Here is an 18,239-nt window from a genome sequence, read left to right as displayed (position 1 = left end):
AGCTCACAGGCTTGCAGAGCAGCGAAGCTCACAGTGTGGTTCCTCCTGTCCTCAACAAGAAACTTCCTAGAAACACCCATTTCAAACCAGACCTCCCTGACCTGTGGGGCAGGGCCTGGGCCTCCTCTACAAGCCTGGCTGAGTCAGGCGAGCTCTTGATGTTGGGCCTTCTGGGCCTGTAGGGTCTTGTGCTTAGCTAAAGGAGGACCGCAACATTATCACCTCCCAAGGACACTGCAAACTACTTCATTTTAACTTGAATCCCCTGGTGCCTCCTGGGGGCACTAGGACAGAAATTCTGATCCTGAGACCATGCTGAAAATTGTGTCTCAGAAATGAAAGATGGCTGAGCGCTGGTGACTCACGACTGTAATCCTAGCTACTCAGGAGGCTGAGAGATCTGAAGATCATGGTTCAAAGCCAGCCGGGATAAGAAAGTCCATGAAGCTGGGCGCTGGTGGCTCACGCCTGTAATCCTAGCTACTCAGGAGGCTGAGATCTGAGGATCTCGGTTCAAAGCCAACCCGGGCAGGAGAGACCATGAGACTCCTATCTCCAATAAACCACCAGAAAACCGGAAGTGGCGCTGTAGCTCAAGTGATAACCGGAAGTGGCGCTGTAGCTCAAGTGATAGAGTGCTCGCCTTGAGCTGAAGAGCTGAGGGACAGCGCCCAGGCCCAGAGTTCAAGCCCCACGACCGGAAAAAAAAAAAAAAAAAAAAGTCCATGAGACTCTGATCTCCAATAAACCACTCAGAAAACTGGAAGTGGTACTGTGGCTCAAGTGAAGAAAAGAGGGGCTTTCCTCTGCCAACAGCAACGGTGTTATGATAATTGCATAGAATGGAGTGGGCAAGTGGCTGCCATTCCTGCTCTACCTCCACTGATGGGCACACTGCTGCAATGCCTGCCCTAGCTCCACAAATGGGCACACCAAGCTGTATGTGGGAAGTCATTTTCACTCCTGCTACAAGTTCCACCTTTGTCAAGCAGTGATGGCTTACATCCTTAACTCAGGCCATCACAACACCAAGTCCAAATCTCAGCTGTCCTCAGCTCCAAAGTGAACATCTAACTTAGGTGTTATCAGTGGAGGTGGATGGCAGGCTTTTGATCACAATGAGGAGGGAATTCTGAGTAGACACTGAGAGCAAGAGCTAGTAATGCAAAAAGTAGATTTATGGAAGGGGAAGTGAGAGTACATGGGGGTGCGGGATAGAGTCCTGCCCCGGGGTCTGTGGGTGCGAAGTCAAAAGCACACCTTGTGGGAGTGGAGAGGGCAGCCCGACTGAGCAGTTGAGTGATACAAGCTCTCCAATCTTAGATACTCTGTGGGTTTAATGAAGATGTGAACATAATTGCAATGTTTCTTATGTTTCCAAGAATTAAGAGATGGGGGCAGATGCAATGTCCAATGGAATAAGATGTATCCAACTGCAGCTGTGAGCCAGGTACCTGCAATCCTAGCTGCTCAGGGGGATGAGATCTGAGGATCACAGTTTGAAGCTAGCCTGGGCAGGAAAGTTTGTAAGACTCTTCTCGTCAATTATGCACATACATACGAAAAAAGCCGGAAGTGGAGCTGTGGCTCAAGTGGTAGAGCAATAGACTTGAGCAAAAAACCAGGGAGACAGCGCCCAGGCCCTGAGTTCAAGCCCCAGGACAGGCACAAAGAACAAAACAAAGCTGCAGCTGTGATGAGATGGAGACGAGGCCTGGTGCTAGGGCAGGGAAGGTCGCTGTCAGGGGACGGCTGGCCACTATCCCAGAAGCAGCCTTGACCATGATCACCTGTTACATCAGGACAACGGTGGATAGGGTACTGGACAAAATGTCTCGAGATGTGGTCTGTTTGCTTTCTAGCTTCTGCATTTATTACTGCCACCTTTCTGCCTACAGCCCCGTCAGTCCCAATAGCCTAGGCTCAGCCATCTATCCCAATATGCCAATTACCTAACAGCGCCGTCAGGAAGAACACAAAGGTGTTCAGTGACACCCCCCAACTTGTCCACCTTCATGGGTCTTACTAGAACTCAGGAGACTATAGAAAAAAACATAAGGGGACTAGGAAGGTGGCTTAGTGGTAGAGTGCTTGCCTCACATGCATGAGGCTCTGGGTTCGATTCCTCAGCACCACATAAGCAGAAAAAGCCGGAAGTGGTGCTGTGGCTAAAGTGGTAGAGCTGAAGGACAGCTCCCAGGCTCAGAGTTCAAGCCCCATGGCTGACCAATGAGGTTGAGCACCAGCGTCTCACCCTGTAATCCTACCTACTCAGGAGGCTGAGATCTGAGGATCATGGTTTGAAGCGAGCCCAGGCAGAAAACTCCCCATGAGACTCTTATCTCCAATCTCAAAAACTGGAAGTAGTGCTGGGGTTCAAGTGGTAGAGCACTCACTTTGAGCACAAAGGTGTGTCCTCACTGGTGAGGGGGTGAGAGAAAACTCTGACCCAGTTCCCAGCCCTCAAGAGACTGCTTCTCTCACACCTGTAATCCTACCTACTCAGGAGGCTGAGATCTGAGGATTGCGATTCAAAGCCAGCCTGGGCTAGGAAAGTCCGTGAAACTCTTTTTTTTTTCTTCACCATTTTTCTCCATTAAATCATCAGAAAATAGGAAGTGGCCTGTGGCTCAAGTGGTAGAGTGCTCACCTTGAACTGAAGACCTGAGGGACAGCTCCCAGGCCCAGAGTTCAAGGCCCACAACCAACAAAATAGAAAAAGAAAGAGAGAGAAATTGCTGCTCTGTGGTGGGCTCAAACCCAAGTAGGCAGGCCCTGGAGATCAGAGAACTTGACTATGAGAAATTAAATAAAAAATTAAAGCTTTGTATTTTTAGGGTGCTATATTTCCTCCTTTTCATTTCGTTTCCTTTGAAGGGACCTCAAAGAAAAGAGCCCCCGCCTTGTTTTCTTCAAGGAAAGGAACAGAAAAATGTAACTTTTAGATTTGATGTCATGTCCTGCTTGTTTTGGCCAAAATGTATTAGCTGCAAAAAGCTTTTTTTTTTTTTTGGGTCCGGTCATGGGGCCTGCACTCTGGGCCTGGGCGCTGTCCCTCAGCTCTTCAGCTCAAGGCTAGCACTCTACCACTTGAGCCACAGCGCTACTTCCAGCTTTTTTTTTTTTCTTTTTTGCTTATGTGGTGCTGAGGAATCGAACCCAGGGCCTCATGCATGCAAGGCAAGCGCTCTACCACTGAGCCACCTTCCCAGCCTGCAAAAAAGCTTTCTTTTGGGCCAGGTGCTGGCGGCTCAAGCCTGTAGTCCTAGCTACTCAGGAGGCTGAGATCTGAGGATCATGATTTAAAGCCAGCTAGGACAGGAAAGCCCTTGAGACTCATTTCCAGTTAAGTACCAAAAAAAGGTAGAGCTGCAACTCCAGTAGTAGAGCACTAATCCTGGACAAAAAAAAACAGCTCAGGGCCAGTGCCTAGGTTCTGAGTTCAAGCCCCAGGACCTACACAGAAAAACAAAAAATGGAGTGTGGTTCAGTGATGGCACACTGGTCTAGGATTTATGAGGACCTGGGTTCCATGCCTAGCATTACAAAATAATTATAACAAATACATCAATACTTAATTTCAAAACATTAAGAAGCAAACAGAGCCAGGCGCCAGTGGCTCACGCCTGTAATCCTAGGTACTCAGGAGGCTGAGATCTGAGGATCATGGTTCAAAGCCAGCCCCAGCAAGAAAGTCTGTGAGACTTTTTTTTTTTAGGGGGGGTCCGGTTGTGGGGCCTGAACTCTGGGCCTGGGCGCTGTCCCTCAGCTTTTCAGCTCAAGGCTAGCGCTCTACCACTTGAGCCACAGCACCACTTCTGGCTTTTTTCTTTTTGCTTATGTGGTGCTGAGGAATCGAACCCAGGGCCTCAGGCATGCAAGGCAAGTGCTCTACCATTGAGCCACCTTCCCAAACCCTGTGAGACTCTTATCTCCAATAAACCACTCAGAAAACCTGAGGTGGTGCTGTGGCTCAAGTGGTAGAGTTCTAGCTTTGAGCTGAAGAGCTGAGGAACAGCACCCAGGCCGAGTTCAAGCCCCACAACCAACAACAAAAAAAAAGAAGCAAATATCCGCATATAATATTTGTTCCATTTATTTGAGGATGCAATAATTAAAGTGGGGTAAATTAGGGACCGTGGACATTGGAACTGAAAGCCAGTGGCTGGGCATGGTAGCACATGTGTGTAATCCTAACTACTTGGGATGTGAGAGGTCAGGAGGATCATGGTATGAGGCCAGCCTAAACAAAAAGTCAAGATTTTATCTCAACCAACAAGCCTGACTAGGTAGTTCACGTCTATCCTCACAGTCACATGGTAGAAAGGCTATAGTCTGAGTCTAGCCTCAGGCAAAAATGCAAGACCCTATCCAGAAAGGCCTGAGTGTTTTAGCTCAAGTGGAAGAGCACTTGCTTAGCAGGTGTAGGATCCAGAGTCCATATTCCAGTACTGCCTGAAAATTCATAAAGGAAAAGAAACATCGTAAGAATAATTTGACATGGAGTGCGCATGTGGTTTGGTTTGGTTTTTTAGGTTCCCACCTCTCTGTTAGGCATTATCAGCAATGGCTTTAACCTTGCACAAATTATTTGTCTTAAGTTCTGGATAAGCACCCCCTGAACATGTATCTTAAAGAACACATCTGGTGGGAGGCATCCTTTGCTCAACAGGACTTCTTGTGAAAGGAGAGCAGATCTCTATCTCTGGGCCTAGCTGAGAACATGGAACATTGTAACAATAGGAAGGCTTGAGTAAGTCAGATGTTCAGAATGAAGGATAGCCTTCCCATAGGAACATTTAAATTCAGCCCCCATTCCTTCCCTACCTTACCTTATTGCAGGAGAACACACACACACACACACACACCCCTGATGTAAAAGTACACACACACACACACACACACACACACCCCTGATGTAAAAGTACACACACACACACACACACACCCCTGATGTAAAAGTTGTGTGCATTCATAACTCCTGCACTTGGCACACACACACACACACACCCCTGATGTAAAAGTTGTGTGCATTCATAACTCCTGCACTTGGCACACACACACACACACACCCCTGATGTAAAAGTTGTGTGCATTCATAACTCCTGCACTTGGCTTTCTGCTTTCTTTAATTCAGACCTAGTCTTGTGTCCCAGCCTGAGTTCTTTTCCATATCAGAAACTCAGGGACTTTAAAGGAGCAAATTCAGTTCTGGCTCTCAGGGAATGTGTTGGTGCCTCACAAATCCCTAGTCACTTAATAAAAGCAAAGTATTAGCTCTCTTCCCAGATTCTTTACACTCAGCCCCCAATCCCCTTGGAATCTCCATAGTGATGTGTTTGTTAGTATCCAGTGATACCTCTGAGCCTGGGGCTGCACAGCCTCCAGTGCGGGCCGCTGCGGGAGAAGGAGGGGAGTGGTGGGGGCAGACAGCTGTGATAAGTAGGTTTGAGAGGCTGGCACGTTCCACCTCCACCAGACTAAGGAGGAAGGATGAAATCAATCACCAGCACTAATGATTGAACCTGCACTGCCTAAGCAATGTAGCCTCTACACAAACCCAAAAGGGTACACTTGGAGAGCTTCCAGGTTAGTGATCATGCCAGGGCGCTAGAGGGGGCTGTGAGGAGGTGAGACAGTTCCTTCCCCGGTACTTTACCCTGAGCACTTTCCCCTGTAATTTGCCCTGAGCTCCTTCCTCTGTGCTTTGCCCTCAGCACTTTGTCCTGTGCACCTTCCCCTGAACATTGCCCAGACCTCCTTCCCCTATACTTGGCCCTCAGCACCTCTCCTACCAGGCCAATCCTGATCTGTATCCTAAAAGACAAATATAAAGGCTCTCACCTCTTACTTAAACAGCAAAAAACCAGAAATGGAGCTGTCACTCAATTGGTAGAGCACCAGCCTTGAGAAAAAAAACCTGAGATGGAGACCCTAAGTTCAAACCTCACTGCCTATATGAAAAGAAAGAAGAGAGATGGGCTAGGAATGTGGCTTTGTAAAAGAATCCACTACAGAGAACAAAATCAGGAGCAGGAAGCTTTATTAGAGTGTGTGAACTGACCAGCCAGGGACACAGCACAGACTCGGGAGCTGTAACTGTGACCCTGAACCAGCGATAAAGCTTAGCTTATAAAGGCACAAACTGCAAAGCAAGTGGGGGTTGTACATTCTGCAAACATGATAATATGTGCACCTGCATTTTGAAACAGTTGTTACAAAGACAGTTACACGATGTGCACATCAGGGTGTTGGCACCTTTGAAGCAGGGGGGCAGTTAATCACAGAAAGATGCACAACATCACACAGCAGGTCTGGGCACAAGTTTAATTTAGGCAGGATATGAGATAAGGCCAAAGTGTGTGTGAAATACGTTTTATGGTTTCCCGTTACTGCATCTCTTTGTTCTAAGGAAAGGGTCAATTTCCTGGCTCAGTTTTCTCGCACACCTCGGGCCTTGACAGTCTAGGAGACCCTTCCTCCCCATAGCTTATGGTAGAGTGCTTGCCTAGCATGCTTGAAGCCCTGGGGTGGATTCCTCAGGACCACATACACAAAAAAAGTGGCGCAGTGGCTCAAGTGGTAGAGTGCTAGCCTTGAGCAAAAGAAGCTCAGGGACACTGCCTAGGCCCAGAGTTCAAGCCCCAGGACTGGCAAAAGGCCAAAAAAAAAAAGGAGAAAGACACAGAGAGAGAGGCCTCTTGTTACATTAGGCCCCTGGACTTTGGACTTTCTGTTTTCCAGAACTATAAATATTATGGGCCAGGGGCTGGGAAGTTGGCTTAGAGATACAGTAATTGCCTCGCATGCATGAGGCCCTGTGTTCAATTCGTAAGCACCATAATAAAGAGAAAAAAGCCGGAAGTGAGCTGAAGGACAGCGCTCAGACCCAAAGTTTACCTCCCATGGCCGACCCAAAAAAAAAAAAAAATTACAGGCTGGGAAGGTGGCTCAATGATAGAGCGCTTGCCTTCATACATGAGACCCTGGGTTTGATTTCTCAGCACCACATAAACAGAAAAAGCTGAGGTAGCACTGTGGCTCAAGTGGTAAGGCGTGCTAGCCTTGAGCTGAAGATCTCAGGGATAGTGCCCAAGCCCTGACTTCAAGCCCTACGACCAGCAAAAAGAAAAAACCCAAACCCAAAATTACAACTATTCTTTCCCTATATGTTGTTGGGTTGTTTTTTTTGTTTGTTTGTTTTGTTTTATTTTGCTCATTTGATTGCTGTTGTTGTTTTGGTTGGTTGCGGGGCTTGAACTCTGGGCCTGGGTGCTGTCCCTCAGCTCTTCAGCTCAAGGCTAGGGCTCTACCACTTGAGCCACAGCGCCACTTCCAGTTTCCTGGTGGTTAATTGGAGATAAGAGTCTCACAAGACTTTCCTGCCAGGCTGTCTTTGAACCATGATCCTCAAATATCAGCCTCCTGTAGCTAGGACTACAGGCGGTAAGCCATCAGTGCCCGTTTTTCTTTCTTTCTTTCTTTTTTTAATATAGAGGTTTGAACACATCTGTTAAGCAGGTAATCTCCTTAAAGCACACTCGTTTTTAGAAAATGATAAGGATGGGCTGGGAAGGTAGCTCAGCGGTAGAGTGCATGCCTTGCAAGCATGAGGCCCTGGGTTCGATTCCTCAGTACCACATAAACAGAAAAAGCCGGAAGTGGCGCTGTGGATCCAGTGGTAGAGCGCTAGCCTTGAGCTGAAGAGCTGAGGGACAGCGCCCAGATCGAGAGTTCAGGCCCCATGACCGGCAAAAAAAAAAAAAAAAAAAAGAAAATGATAAGGATACGAAGTAATGGATATGTTTTTTACTAACACAATCATTTCACAATATATACATACTCAAACTTTTCACTATGTTCCATAAATATCTACAAGTATTACATGTCAATCAAAGATGAAAATTTAAATAATACCTTAGACAAAAAACATTAGTGGGACATCCTAGCTCTGATCAGCCAACTGGCCTGAGACTTGTTCTGTCAATGCTGATTCACCTCTTTGTGAGGAATTTTGTGTTGTACACCCCTACCCTGTTTTCTCAGGTGCATACAGATACCAGGCAACCCACCAAAGTACAGCCTGCCTGACATAATGGCTTTTTCATTAGCCTCTGCTTCCTTACTTAGACCTCATAAAATCCCAGCTCCTGTACCAGCTCTACACAGTCTCCAAGCCCCCAGGAAGGCTGTGTCCCTCGATGCTCTATCTCAATAAACAGTTCTTGCCTGTGGAAGATAAAAGTGGGGCCTGTTTCCTTCCTTTCTTCACCATTTTCCTAACACACCCTACCACCAGAGGGCCAGGGGGGCATTAGGTGCTGGTTTATTGTTTTCTGTCCCACACATCAGAAAGTGTGTACATAGATGGCAGTAACCTGGGGGGGGGGGGGTGGACCTTTCACAGGGGAAGGAGCTGAGCAAGTGTACAAACAACCATTGACCATTGATGGAATCTGCATTGCCCTCATAACCCAACACTGCCCTGAGATTCACAAACCCCCCTCCACAAAGCCATTCCTGGAAATCCCCACCCACGAGTGCTTCCTGGAAAAAAGCCTCCCCCTCCCCCTGGCCCTACCTAGTGTAAAGTAAATTAATTAGGTAGGTTTCATTAGGTAGCCGATGAAGAGAACACCCACAGTATTCAGGCAAGAACATAAGTTTACCAAACTGCCTCCCTGTGTGCATGGTAGAGAAGCCTATGGCTGAAGGGGCAACCTAGCAACCGCCCAACCCACCTCCCAACCCCCGGGGCCAGGACTTATCTAGGCAAGGCCCAGGAAGAGGTGGGGGACAGGTGTGGCCACACTAGAGCAGGACTTGACTTCAGAGTCTGAGACTCTCCTAAGATAAGATGGGAGACAGGACCAGGAGGGCCCCAGGTTGTGACCTAGCAGGAGGGGGAGGTGACTGCTTCCAGGTGTGCCAGGTACTGGGCAGAAAGCTAGCCAAAGGGTAGGAAAACTTAGCCAAGAAGTAGGGAAGAGTCTGCACAGGGCCTGCATGGTCTGGGGTGGACCTTACATTCTAGCCTTTTGATAATTATGAAAAAGGGTGCAGATCCTCTCTATTTCCTGCTGGCAAAGGGCATTGATATCAGGGGTAAAAGGCAGAGATGTGGTGCCTTCCTGGAGAAAGTAGCAGCTTCCCTTGGTAGATGCAAGTCTTTGAGTGAAGTCTGCAAGAAGTCTCCTGAGGCAGGGACTGGGCAAAAGAGATATTAGAGAGCACACAAATGGCAAAAGGAAGGGTTTGGGGCAGAAAAAAAAAAAAAAAAAGGATGATTTGGCTAGAACAGCTAGTTCTTATCTCCTGCATTCCAGGCTGTCTTGGAATTGGTGGAAAATGTCCCTAGCTACTTCTCCCCAGAGCACTCTAGAGAGAAAGGGCCTCGACACCAATGAAAGGTGGAGGAGGAGGAGGAGGAGAAGGAGGAGGAGGAGGGGGAGGAGGAGGAGGAGGAAGAAAAAGGGAAGGGGAGGGGAGAGAGGAGGGGGAAGAAAAGGAAGAAGGGAGGAGAAGGGGAAGGAGAGGAAGAGAAGGGGGAAGGGAGGGGGAAGAGGAAAAATTGGAGGAAGGGGAAGAGGATAAAAAGAGGAAGAAGAGAAGGGGAGGGCAGGGGGTGGAGGGGCTGACTCACAAGACTGCTGTCATTACTGTCCTGGAGCTGTTGTGTCTGGTGTGCTGTAGCTGTAGCCTGTAGCTACAAGTCATATTCGCTTGGTTTTACTCTATGCTCATGTCGCTTGGGTATGGGGTAGACAACTGAAGTGAGCAGGCTGAGTGTAAGTAACTTCTCACAGCCGTCCTGGTGGCTTTTTACCCAGTGTGGAAAAGCCTATAGGTAAGAGAGGCTATTCATTGAATACAGATGCCTAGTTCAAGGTAAACTAGGAGAATTCTGTTTCAGGGAAATGCTTTGCTTCGAAGAATGCTGGCCTTTAGTTTCCGAATGGCTTGATTCACTCCCCCCTGAGTAGCCTCTAAGATTTCCCTACATAAAAAAATCTGGCCGGGCGCTGGTGGCTCACGCCTGTAATCCTAGCTACTCAGGAGGCTGAGATCTGAGGATCGCGGTTCAAAGCCAGCCCGGGCAGGAGAGACCGTGAGACTCCTATCTCCAATAAACCACCAGAAAACCGGAAGTGGCGCTGTAGCTCAAGTGGTAGAGCGCTCGCCTTGAGCTGAAGAGCTGAGGGACAGCGCCCAGGCCCAGAGTTCAAGCCCCATGACCGACAAAAAAAAAAAAAAAAAAATCTGCCAGGCGGGGCTGGGAAGGTGGCTCAGTGGTAGAGCACTTGCCTTGCATGCATAAGGCTCTGGGTTCAATTCCTCAGCACCACATAAGCAAAAAGAAAAAAAGCCAGAAGTGGCGCTGTGGCTCAAGTGGTACAGCGCTAGCCTTAAGCTGAAGAGCTGAGGGACAGCGCCCAAGCCCAGAGTTCAGGCCCCATGACCGGACCCCACACCAAAAAAAAAAAAAAATCTGCCAGCCAGTGGCTCACACTTGTAATCCTAGCTACTCAGGAGTGGAGATCTGAGGATTGCAGTTCAAAGCCTGGAAAGTCCGTGAGACTCTTATCTCCAATAAACCACTAGCAAATCAGAAGTGGCGCTGTGACTAAGCAGTGTAGCACTGGCCTTGAGCTGAAGAGCACAGGGACAGCACCCAAGCCCAGAGTTCAAGCCCTAGGGCCGACATAAATAAATAAATAAATAAATAAATAAATAAATAAATAAAATAAAATCTGACCCATATTCCCTAGAGAGAGGGTTTAAGCTGGTCCTGATAAGGTCTGCTTTTGCTGATCTTGGAATCTCCGCCCAAGTATGTGGTTTTTGTCTTTAAGAGCTTTGTGCAAGCTCTGTTCTGGGCTGAAGGTCTTTGTGACAGTCCACTTGAAGACCCCAGCTTTCCAATAAAGACTCCCAATTTGACTCTCAAAATGAGGCTTCTAAGCTGGGTGCCGGTGGCTCACTCCTCTAATCACAGCTACTCAGGAGGCTGAGATCTGAGGATCACGTTTCAAAGCCAGCCTGGGCAGGAAAGTCTGTGAAACTCTTTATTTCCAATTAACCACCAGAAATCTGGAAGTGATGCTGTGGCTCAAGTGGTAGAGTGCTAGCCTTGAGCTGAATAGCTCAGGATCAGTGCCCAGGCCTAGAGTTCAAGCCCCACGACTGACAGAAAACAAAACAAAACAAAACAACAACAAAAAACCTTGTGCTGGTGGCTCACACCTACAATCCTAGCTACTCAGGAGGCTGAGATCTGAGGATCACGGTTCAAAGCCAGCCTGGGCAGGAAAGTCTGTGAGACTCTTATCTCCAAATAACCACTAGAAAACCGGAAGTGGCACTGTGGTAGGGCGCTCGCCTTGAACTGAAGAGCTGAGAGACATCGCTCAGGCCCAGAGTTCAAGCCCCACGACCACCACCACCACCAACAATAACAACAACAACAAAACAAAAAACAAAAAAAAACGTCGCTTCTCTGTTTTCTCACAACTGGATTTGCAACTGAGATTTACCTGACAATACAATCAGTTACCAGAATGTTGTGGTTTGCCTAAATCTAGCCAGGACTCTGCTTTTGGACCTCAACTGCCCTGGAGGAAGACAGACAGATCTGGCCTGCCCTTCCCTTTGATTCCTGGGCTGTGCAATCTGGCTACCGGCTTATCTGGAAGCAAGCCCAGTCTTCAAAAAGTGCCTGCAAGCCAGTGCTGACACTGAGACTCCTAAACCCATGCCGCCTTCCCATGAGACCATGTGGAGGCGGGGGACATGGACACATGGTCCTGTAGACATAGCTTGTCTCTGATTGCAAAGCATCCTTCAATCGGAGATGATGCAGTGCCAGATCTTTTTTTCAGTTCAGCAGGCTCAGCAAAACCTTGGTCATGCTGGCTGAAGCACTGAGGGTCTTCCTTAGTACAGGACATGCAAAGGTCAATGCCCTGTAGGCTACCAATGGCACAGCTAGGAGCTTGTCACAAACCCAGAGCTACAGGGGGAGCCACTGCTGTCTTGTTTACAGACAATGACTGAAATGAACACATTTGTTGTGTCAGTAGCTACCCATTGGGTATCAGTGGCTGAGTTGATCTTCCCTAGTGAAGATTCAGCTTCTAAGTAGAGCATGTTGGTACAAGCCTGTAATCCTAGTACTTGGGAGGCCAAGAGAAGAGGCAGTAAGTTGGAGTCTCCATTTCAAAGAAATCTAAAGCTTCTGTGCTTCTCCTCCCCGCTGGGAGTTTATGTTAGTGAATAGCATGAGTATGAAATATTCTGAGGTGGGCTGGGAAGGTGGCTCAGTGGTAGAGTGCTTGCCTTGCATGCATGAGGCCTTGGGTTCAATTCCTCAGCACCACATAAGCAGAAAAAGCCAGAAGTGGTGCTGTGGCTCAAGTGGTAGAGTGCTAGTCTTAAGCTGAAGAGTTGAAGGCCAGTGCCCAGGCCCAGAGTTCAGGTCCCATGATCAACAAAAAAAGAAAAGAAAAATATTCGGAGGTTCCAGAATCTTCAGAAGATGGGAAGAGGTAGGTCACTGGGGGTGTGTCCTTGGGGATACCTTTTCCCTGTTGTCTGTCTGACTTCCTGTCTACTGTGAGGTGAATAAGATCCCCTCCACACAGCTCTGATGCCATGATGTGCTACCCAAGTGAGCAAGCCAGGCACACGTGGACCAAATGTTCTGACACTGTGAGTGAGCACTTGCTGGCAGGCACAGTGAGGACAGCAGTAAGGAATCCAGCACACACCTTTATGGTCCAGTCAGTGTACTGAGGGAGCAGGGCTGGGTGGGGATGGGAGGGATGTGGTGGGAACCACCACCCTTGCCCACTGTGTCTCTGGGTAGGTCACCATCTCTACCCCATTGGCAGTTAGTTGCCATGGTGTCTAAGCACGAAGCACCTACCCAGAGGACATAATAAAGTTGATTCCACAAAGTCTGTCCCAAATCACAGGAAAAGGGCCCTCTCCCGGAAGCCCTCTCCTCCACACCTCTGTGTGTGAGACCTGGCCTGCAGGTTCAACCTTGGGCCATAGGTCATCCTTTCTTCTATTAGCCAGGCCCTTTAGTTCTGTTAGGAAGGAACAGTTTCTTGGAGAAGGACCTGCATTTCCTTGTTCATACCATGCTAGCCCGTCCTGCTTTGGCAGCAAGCTGGAGAGGAAGCCTTTGGCCTGGTAGAGGACACTATGAGGCATTGTTCTTTTCTGTCCCTTGGAGTCTGCTCCACAAGCAGGGAAGGCTTTTGTGACTGGCCCATAGCTCAGGGAGATCTCAGGCCCCGATGCACAAATGTCCAGACTCCAAAGTGGTAGGTTTGGGATGTCCCAGTGGCCTCTCTGGGCACTACTGAGGGAGGGTGGAACCTTTAGAGAAAAGTCTTCTGGTCACTGGGGGACACTGGAGCCCAGCCCCCTCCTCTTACCCACTTTTGTTCCCTGGCCATAAAGTTAGCCATCTTTCTCTGTCACAAGCTCTCGGCGTGTGGTGCTGCCTCTCCACAGGTTCAAATGCAACAGGGCCAACAGATGACAGACTGGAGCTTCCAAAACAGTTGGAAGAAACTCTTCCTCTGTGTAAATTGGTAATCTCCATGCTTTTCATGGTAGTGAAAAACTGAGGATCACACTGGGCCTCACCCCTTCCCTCAAGCAGCCCTGACACTTTATGATTAAGTATTGGGCTCAGATTTCAACACAGTCTTCCTTTCAGTTGCAGGAAGATGAAGATCTCTTTAATTAGTACCAAGGGAGTCTGCTAGATTTCCCCTCCATGCCCTATTGTGTTAGCTCATTCTCTTTCTTACAGACATCCTGGGAACCTTTGCAAAAGCACTGTATTCTCTAATTCTTGTAATTATCCTTGCTCACATTTCATTGCTGCTCATATTCCTCCAACATTGCCCCTCCTGCCTGTAGGTCCTCTCAGTTCACTCAAGGCACCAGTCACAGTGACTATACTGTATCCCAGGAGTTATCCCTCGGAGGACAGGAGCAATAGTGGGGTTTTGGTGGCTGCAGGTTCCATCCAGTTGGGTAGTAGCTAAGCTAGGCATGTCTGTAATCCTAGCACTCAGGAGGCTGAGGCAGAAGGGTAGCAAGTTTGAGACCAGCTTGTGCCCCACAGTACATTGCAAATTTGAGGTCAGTATGGGCTATACAATGAGATCTCTTTCAAAAAGAAAAGAGAGAAAGAAAAGAAAAAAAGAGGAAGTGGTGCTGTGGCTCAAGTGGTAGAGTGATCACCTGGGACAGCGCCCAGGCCCAGAGTTCAAGCCCCACAACTGACAAAAAAAAAAAAAAAAGTGGTATTTTGAGGCTGGGAATATGGCTCAATGGTAGAACGCTTGCCTAGCAAGCATGAAGCCCTGGGTTAGATTCCTCAGTACCACATACACAGAAAAAGCCGGAAGCAGTGTTGTGGCTCAAGTGTAGAGTGCTAGCCTTGAGCAAAAGAAGCTCAGGAACAGTGCCCCAGGACTGAAAAAAAAAAAAAAGAAAGAAAGAAAAGAAAAAAGAAAGGAGAAAAAGCCCAAAACGAAGATATACTAGTTAATAATACTGTGAATTTTGTGAAATTTATGTAATCACAATCTCAATTTAAAAAAAAGATCTACTAGTTACAGATGTTTATCTTGGAAGAAGTGATTCCAGAAATTAGGAAAATTGAAAAAGAGGCCATGTCTCATTCGTATTGAGGGGACATAGTGAAGAGTGGTCTGATTGTAACCTCCCGCCCCCATCACTACCAGAGTATCTAAGTGTGTCTTTTTCCTGTTTTCCTGCACCAGGCTATAAAGATATGTTACATGTACTACCCTCACTTTTTTTTCTCCAATGATGTAAGATACACTGAGAAAGTGTTCACAGTAAATGATGAAGTACACTAGTGGCTATAACAAAATGGTACAGTAAACAGCTTGCAACAAGGACTCCTAGCTCCACTAAGGAATGCAGGTATCCCTGGTACGTGCTCACTCTGAAGCATCGCTGCAACTTCCCCTCAATAAATACTGCCTCTCTCTCTCTCTCTCTGTCCATTCAGTTTCTTCCTTTCAGCTTCTGCAGAGGATTGGCAGGTGAATCCTTGGAGTGGGAAGGGCTGTGCACCTGCATGGGAGGCCTCTGTGAGTGAGGAAGAGGAAAGCAGGGACAAAGGTGGGAATGCTCCAGAAGGAAAGCTATGCACTGGTGGCCTCAGGGAGGGGAGAAGGCCAGGAGCAGGCGGCTAGAAGAAGTGGGCTGTTTATTTGGTACAGGAGCAAGTTTGGGATAATGGGACTGTGAAATTGAGAGGCAGTTATGGGCTAAGAGCGGAGAGGCCAGAAGGTGAAAAGACAGAATGACAGCCTGGGAAGGGTGTGGCCTGGCCACTTCAGAATTCCTGCAGCCCTCCCTTGCTTTCAGTTGACTTAAAAAATCACTAGTTTTGTAACAGGACTTAAGAAACAAAGAACTCTGGTTGAACCACTACTAAATATCCTCATGCTGCTGATCACAAATATGGTATATAACATGTGAACACTGTTATATATTACAGACTGTGGTAGACAATTTGCTCCAGGGAAGTTAGAATGAACTTGTGACTTTGAAATTATGTAATCATTTAATCACAATCAAAAAAAAAAAAAAAAGAACCTCGGGGAAGGGAGGGAGGGAGGGGATGGTAGGGGGAAAACAATGGAGGGGGTAACAATGTTCAAGAGGAAGTGTACTCATAACCTCACTCATGTAACTGTAACCCTATGTATAGTAGCTTTACAATAAAAAAAAAAAAATCACTAGTTTTGGAAGTCATGCCGCTGAACAAAGTACTATTAGTTTCCCATGGGTTTTGCTGTAGTGACACCTCTGGCACATAGGTTATGTGAGGAGGGGCTGCACCTGACCCACAGTGAGGGAAAGAATTCACCGAGAGTCAGAGCAAGCAAGGAGGCAAAGCTTCTCTATTTCCTGAGAGAGCGAAGGGGCCAGAAAGCACAGTGTTGACCATGAGTGGATTCAGCATGTTGGAGGTAGAAGAAATGCACTGTGGGGACTGGGAAGGTGGCTCAGTGGTAGAGTGCTTGCCTTGCATGCATGAGGTCCTGGGTTCAATTCCTCAGCACCACATAAGCAGAAAAAGCTGGAAGTGGTGCTGTGGCTCAAGTGGTAGAGCACTAGCCTTGAGCTGAAGAGCTGAGGGACAGCGCCCAGGCCCAGAGTTCAGGCACCATGACAGGCAAAAAAAAGAAAAAGAAAAGAGAAATGCACTGTGTGTGTGTGTGTGTGTGTGTGTGTGGTGTGTGTGTGTGTGTGTGTGTGTGGTGTGTGTGTGTGTGTGTGTGTGTGTGTGTGTGTGTGTGTGTGTGTGTGTGTGTGCGCGCACGCGCGCGCGCGCGTATGGCTGGTCCTGGGGTTTGGACTCAGGGCATGGTTGCTTATGCTTAGGGTGGGTGCTTTACCACCTCTTCTGGCTTTTTGGTGATTAACTGGAGATATGAGTCTCACACTTTCTTTCCTGGGCTGGCTTTGAACTGCAATCCTCAAATCTCAGCCTCCTGAATAGCTAGGATTACAGACATGAGTCACCAGCACCCAACTCACTACTTTTCCTTTTTTTTTTTTTTTGGGAGGGGGTCCAGTCGTGGGGCCTGAACTCTGGGCCTGGGCACTGTCCCTCAGCTCTTCAGCTCAAGGCTAGCACTCTACCACTTGAGCCACAGCGCCACTTCCAGCTTTTTTCTTTTTGCTTATGTGGTGCTGAGGAATCGAATCCAGGGCCTCAGGCATGCAAAGCAAATGCTCTATCACTGAGCCAACTTCCCAGCCCCTAATTTTCCTTTTTTTGTGTCAGTTGAGGGGCTTGAACTTCGTGCCTGGTCGCTGTCCCTGAGCTCTTAAGCTCAAGGCTAGTGCTCTACCACTTGAGCCACAGCACCACTTCCGGTTTTCTGGTGGTTAATTGGAGATAAGAGTCTCATGGACTTTCCTGCTCAGGCTTCTTTGAACCGTGATCCTCAAATCTCAACTTCCTGAGTAGCTAGGATTACAGGGGTGAACCACCAGCACTTGGCCAACTCACTACTTTTTTTTGGGGGGGGGGAGGGGTCCGGTTGTGGAGCCTGAACTCTGGGCCTGGGCGCTGTCCCTCAGCTCTTCAACTCAAGGCTAGCGCTCTACCACTTGAGCCACAGCACCACTTCCAGCTTTTTTTTCTTTTTGCTTATGTGGTGCTGAGGAATCGAACCCAGGGCCTCATGCATGCAAGGCAAGCGCTCTACCACTGAGCCACCTTCCCAGCCCCAACTCACTACTTTTTGTAGTCATAGTTCAACTAGTTGTGCCAGGAAAGTGCTGGGGGTGGTCAGTTTCTCAGTGTTTTTGCCCAGGTTGTTTGTGCACTTGTAGTCATTTCCAGTCCAAACAGGATGCAGGTGGGGCTGTGTCTGAATGCAGAAGTTTCTGTGGAGCAGAGTAAAACATCATTCTTCCCAGACCATGAGGAGCAGGTCAGGCCTTACAGGTCACACTGGTGTACATCACTCTTCAACTGGGCCATTGCCATGAGCTATGCTCTTTTTATAGCCACAATTTCTGAATTCATGTAGGAAAAATAAACTCACAGAAACGATGTCAGTTTTGTCAGCTTTAAGCCATCAAATATTCCTGATCATACCTGGCCTTCATGACCACTGGCAATTACAAGTTCTATCCTACCCTAATGTCAGTTTCTAAGGTTACTTTCAGCTCACAGGTAACACTTCACAAGATGAAAGGCAAAGAAAGGGCTAAAGTGATGCAGGCTTCAACGGTGCCTTACTGATGGCAGAAGCATCAAGCGATGTGGTTCAACGAGATGCTAACAAAGGAACCCAGGGATAGAGTTGTTCAGACAATGCGTCATAAGACTCAGAGCCAAGGCTCTAGCCAAGGCTGGGAGCTTAGACAGGGTATCGCCAAGATGCAGACATGGCTCAAAATGCAGAGATGGCTTCAGGCTACCCTTCTGGCCCAACAATTGGAAAGGACAAGCAACTGTATTGTTCTGAGCTGAAGCTCTGGGACTGAGTTAATTCTGGGACAGACACACTGAATGGCCTGATGACAAGTCTGTGGGTGCTGCTGCACCCTAGTATTAGGTGTCCTACTTTTTGTTAAGATCCAGGTGGAGGAGTTATAGTCATTCACTGATGGGCCTGGTAAGATGGATAAGCTTCATGACTGCTTTCTCTGACATA

This window comes from Dipodomys spectabilis, unplaced genomic scaffold, assembly GCF_019054845.1.
Source record: "Dipodomys spectabilis isolate Male_0828 unplaced genomic scaffold, ASM1905484v1 ptg000112l, whole genome shotgun sequence".
In the NCBI taxonomy this organism is placed as follows: Eukaryota; Metazoa; Chordata; class Mammalia; order Rodentia; family Heteromyidae; genus Dipodomys; species Dipodomys spectabilis.
The sequence above is the reverse complement of the archived record's forward strand: the minus strand, read 5'-3'. Positions refer to the sequence as shown.